A 6,008-nucleotide genomic window follows, 5' to 3' on the forward strand; every position below is an offset into this window, starting at 1 on the left:
ATCAAGTGAATGCTTTGCTTCCAAGCCAGATGTTTGTTGGTGACTTGACAACTTTCTAACTGCACTTATCAATCTTGGTCTTGAAATAAGTCCAGTTTCTTATGAGCTGCACTACCTTAAAAAGTATAAAGAGGTCAGTCTTATGAATAGATTGATAAGAAGCAAGATTATAATATACATGCAAATGCTTTGAGACTTGTTAAAGAACAGGTGCACCGTGCACTTATTTTTTTTGTGTATAGTGATGAAGTCTCCATGAATGAATTGGAGCTAGATACTACCCTTTACCTTTTTTTAACCATTGCTGTTCAGTAGCTTCATGCAAGCATTTGGTAAACACCTTGTTGTCTTTGTGAGTATGAATATCAGCAATGTGATTTGCCAAACTTTTCTACTTTTCTTCTTTTTCAATTTCAGTGCTGCTGGAGCTTGCCACCCAATACAAATGATTTATAGTGGACTGTTAGATAAAGTTTAAGATATAGCTACAAGTATCACTCATACTCCTCTGGAATGGTGTGATATACATTTTTTAAATGTAGTTACCCCAATCTTAATTGCACAAAATTTCTTCTTTTTTACAAGTTTAAGTAACCTCTTTTTCTCTCCTAAAAGGTTCAATTTAAATATATCTTACTTTATCACATGATTCACAATTCCAGTGATTTGATTCACAACTGATGCACTTATATTTGACTGATTAAAACTTGCAAATAGAGAATTAGCTGCACCTTTGGCCACATGCCAAACATCATAAACATGTCCTATTTCTGGCTTCTCCTTAGCCATGTAAGATGTAACCTGGATGTGTCTGTCAGTCACAAGCTTGGTAATTTTAACATCACCAATTTCAAGGTATGCAAGTTGACGCTTGATGGATTCTAGCTCCGTGGCATTGGAATTCTTGACTTCAGTGCTCTGAGTATTGATAAAGTATAGAGAAATATCATACGAAAGAAGACTATATTATATCAACGGAATATTTTCAGACGCTCGTTATAATATGTTAATAGGCTCTGTCATTACTTTCATGATCTGTGTATCAAGTATGACATTGCTATTGACGTCCAATGAACTCCTGGAACCAAACAACCCGCTGTGACCTGGGCTTTCTACTCGCATATCTGACGCAATACAGCAAGTTTGTCCATTTATTTTTTGTAACAATCTCTTTTTCTCACCACCCCAAACATTGAACACGACAGGTATAACATACGCCGATTGCAATCTTTATAATTCACGACGTGTGAAACATTTTGTTTTCAATGCACTGAGTAGTCGAACAACCTTTGCACATTCTAGCCTGTGGCCAAGATGCCTGAGGCCAGCATCAGGTGAAATACTGGTAGTCTATTACACAAGGGGCCTCTGCACCATGTAAAGCTATGGGTTTTGTCTAGTAAACATTGAACGGATATTCTGGAAAAGGTTCTAATGGTGTTTGCCACGCTAACAAGGCATTTACTACCACATTTAGAGCAGCGATCGAAACATTCAACCAGGGAATCTTCAAACTCAATAAATTTCCTTTGATCTTGGGGAAGCTTGTTGCGTGACAAAATCTTACTCGTGCATTTAGATTCTACATTGCAGTTAATATTGTCTTCAAACTCTGAGTCTTCACTATTCGTATCTCCAAGTACAAATTCTTCACTATCTGTATCTTGCTCCTGATCATATTCATTTCTATCATTTTTGTCCACAGTTTTGGAAAATCTGTTATCGTCAAGATCAATATCAGATGTGCCAAAAGGCAACTGTACACAATCCAGAGTGGCTTTTTTTCATCTGTCTGTGAACTAGTGGATGTCATTTTACACTTATTGTAAAAAGGTCTTCCGTTAGTCTCTCTACCGTTATGAATGTTTGAACAGCGACACTTTTAAATTGTTTTCGATGATTGTAGCATCTGCACGGCTCTGCAATTTGTGTCGATTTGTCTTTTTTACTTTGTGTAATTTTTCTTTTTGACAAAGAACTAGCATGGTGCGTTGTTTGGATTAAATCTGAGTTCTCATGGAAAATAACCTCCCCACGAGAACTGCATGCATCTGCGTTTACAATTTCTTCTTCAACTGGGGCACATTTGTTATCTATGTATTCTCCTACCATGGCATCAGTATCCTGTCATTAAGCAAAATAGCCAGAAACTAAAGTTAGCAAGTTTCTGTGAAAGTAGAAATAATTGTTTTCCTAAATTTTAAAGACTTTTTGACATTTTACCTTTCTTCTCGAGACTGCCTGTGCATCGACTCTTTGCAGTTAGTTTTTCAGCTTCGCTTGCGGTCTTGGGTTTATTTAATGTGGGTATAGTATCACCCTTTAGCATGGCTTTCTTTTTCCCTGATACGTTAATTGAATTTAGAAAAGACGGTGAACAGGATGGTATAAAGGCATCGTTCTCAAAATGCAGAGAGCAAATAGTCGAGTTCTTTGTAGGTTTCTAACCCTTTCTTTTACAAAATTTCAATCCAAATTTTTTCTCGTTTTTTTCATCTGTATTTCTTGCGCCGTTTGGGAAAGTGAAAAAATGAATAGAATGGTCAGAATTATTTTTGCTGTTACTGTAACATCCATATACTGTGCAGTACATGATCGCTGATATCTGCTGCCTACAGTAATACAATTCTTATAACTTTCTTCTATTTGTAATCATCTCTCAGACTTTTGCAAATATGTTTCATGAAGCTTTAGCTGTCATATTTGTTGATGTTTTTCATCGTCTACGATTTCCTACGAGTAAGAACAAGAGCACAAACACGAGCACGAACATGGGAACGAACAAGCTCCGATACAACCATACAATATGTATACTGAATATATAAATACATAACTGATTTTTCTTTTTTTTATTTCATGTATATTGCATGTACATAATGTAAAATAAGTGTGAAAAAATGTTTTTTAAGAATAATTCACACTGACTTCATCAAAACACATATAAAAGTATATTGTGTTACCAGATATGCCTCCCAGTTGTGATTTCATTGCATAAATCTGCATATCTCATTATATTCAAAACAAATCGAAATGGGCGGCGGAACTTTGAAATTTGAGTCAGAAAAACCTTTGTTACATGAAGACAAAAACTTTAGTTGAACTAACAAAGGTATATTATAAGTCTATGCGATATTTCCCGTTAATTAAGCCTAACTTAAAATATATGTCCAATGTCCTTTAAGTAAAAAACATTTAGTGTTAAAATCTGCAAAAGCTGCAAGACCTTTAGCAAGGTCGGGAATACTGGGTTCTAAAACAAAAAAATTTACAAATTCGCCTTTAATGGATAAAGCATTTGAAATTGCAAATAGAAATTGGGTAAAAGTGCATTTAGAGGATTACAAATGTATGTAAGGGATATAAGAAGAAGAGGTCAAAGGGAGGAATTATACCATTGTTACCATTATTAGCGAAAATCATTTAATTAATTGAATAAAACATTGTCTATGTAAAAAATATTTTTTTCAATAAAAATATTATTTATATGCAACATATTTCACTTTCTACCTTTTTTTCCAATATTCTTTACCATAATTAGTAAATATTTCTTGGTGTGGTTTAATGTTTTTTGATGATTTTAAGAAATAATTAAATTTTTTCCAAAGTAAAAACAAGTTGTTTTTAAAGCGTGAACTTCGAGCAATCTTCGCATACCTTGCTGCATTATCAGTTGTTTCATTAGCATCAACACATTTTCCTTTATCCCAAATTGCATGTTCTGCTAAACCATCAACATATTTTGTAATTATTTGTCTTGAGGTAAGATGCCTTCCACTGTAGTTAGCAATTTTTTTGTTTTTTGTAAAAGGATTTTTATATGCAAATAATCATTTTCCAGCGAACTGGTTGAAACATATTTAAATTATTACTTACAACATGGTCATTCTTATCACTTTCATTTTCACTAACACTCGCCATATTTTATTATTTTATTAGTGAGAAGTTCACACAACCAACAAGAAATATAAATGTAGTCATAAATTTTTTGCAATAACTTATAAATATATATCATTTACAAGAAATTAAATTTATTTCTGCAAAAAATTCAACAAATTATCATCTATTCGTATGCTTCTCTTCGGAAAATTTTTTTATTTTCCTTTTCTTTCTCTTTTAAAACAAATTCTGATAATTTTTTTTTTAATAAATAATTAAGTGCAGTATCAGTTAAGCCAATAGGTGGACAAATTCCTTTTTTTCAGTGATAGAATTAGATTAATATTTTTGTATAATTATAATATGGACTACAAAATTTCATTCCATTACCCTCTAATACATGTCCATAATATTTATACAAATTATTTTTACTTTCTTCATTGAAATTCATTATTTTCTTCAATTTTAAGTCCAGAAGTATATCTAGTTCTTCGTTAGTGATGTAGTTATTATCTGAATCATCATACTCCAATTCAAATAATATATTATTTGAAAGTAGAATCGAAGGAGCTTTTACATATTCCATTATTTACATTGATTGTAAATTAAAATTAGCAACAGCATCTAATTTAGATAATCCGCCATTTAAATATGGAAAAAGTTTTTTATGTAATAATAAAAAAAATGAAATATTTGGTTAGCTATTGGAATTTCTTATGATGTTTGTTGAACAGTTTTGCACATTAGTTACTTCACCAAGTTCTGGGTTTTTTTGTACATTTCCACTTGTAAAATCAATATAATTATATGGAATTGCTGAATAAATATTTAATTTAATACCTCTTTTTTTGAATTTTTTGGTTTTAAACTCTTTATTCCATATAAAATATTATTTTTATTAATTCCTGTTAAATTAAATGGATATACTATATCCTTCTCTGTCCTAAAAAAATTTCGAGATAAAGTATCATTATATTGTGGTATTTTAATAGGACGTAATTTAATTTCCATTTAAAATTTAATTATCCATTTTTTTTTTTATTTGACATTCCAACATTATATTTCCATAATCAAATGGAATATAATTGCCTTGATGATCCAATACTTTTATTAATACTTTACTTTAGTAAATGAAGAAATCAATTATTTTTTTATAATTGGAGGATTGTACACAAATAATTCATCTCCACTTCATTTGCATAATGTAAAGGAACAATACATAACAATTCACTTTTTGAATCACCAACAATTTTACTATCAATTTTATCACAATATATAAAAATTTTATTTATTCCAACTGTCTCATCAGGAAGATATGGGCAATGAAATAATTTTTTTTACAAATTTATGTTGGCTAGAATTAAATCCAGAATCAATCATATGTTTTATTTCTACTTTGTCTAATCCCAACATAAAACTTAGTTTTTTTGAAAAAGTTAATTTAAATTTCATTGTATTATTTCCTGTAGCATAATCAATGTATTCTATTTTGTTCATTGTTCATTGTGGGTTTTGTCCAAATATAATTTTTAAAATCATAGTTTTTACCCTGATTAGAATAAGATTCTTTCCCCTGAATATAGTAACAAGTATATTCATTTGTTAAAATTATATTATTTTTACCATTTTTATTATTAAAAAAAATATTAAAATCATTTAAATAATCATTCAAAAGTGATATAACTTTTTTATTGTTATATATTCCCGACGGTATTTTAATTCTTGGTAAATTAAACTTCAAAATTGGATATAAGCTTTTATTTATATTTTTAGTAGGAACATCCGTTTGAATAAAGAATTTTGAAATTTTTAATTCTAAATCACACCAGCATTCATCTTCATTAATATTTTTTGCTGTTTTTGGATAAAAAACATCTAACACACTTATATGTTTATTATTTAATGCATCAATTTGACCAGGTAATGTTGTAGTAAAATGATTAATATAGTTTTTTCACCATTTTTATTATTAACATTACTAATTAATGTAATATTAATATTTTTTATTTTTAAACCTTTTTTAATTCTTCGCGATAAAATTTCCCTTGATTTTCTTCACCATTGTTATCACAAAGCTTATAAGAAACAAGACTTTATTTATATAAAAAATTCAACAAAGTCAGCAAAACTTT

The 6,008-nt window shown here is 29.9% G+C and overlaps 1 pseudogene; it reads right to left on the reverse strand.

The window, feature by feature from the left end:
* The window catches only part of LOC124456931, a 28,928-nt pseudogene extending 25,010 nt beyond the window's left edge, over positions 1-3,918 (reverse strand).
* Between the last annotated feature and the right edge of the window lie 2,090 nt (positions 3,919-6,008).

This window comes from Xenia sp. Carnegie-2017, unplaced genomic scaffold (assembly GCF_021976095.1).
Source record: "Xenia sp. Carnegie-2017 unplaced genomic scaffold, XeniaSp_v1 HiC_scaffold_6, whole genome shotgun sequence".
NCBI lineage: Eukaryota > Metazoa > Cnidaria > Anthozoa > Malacalcyonacea > Xeniidae > Xenia > Xenia sp. Carnegie-2017.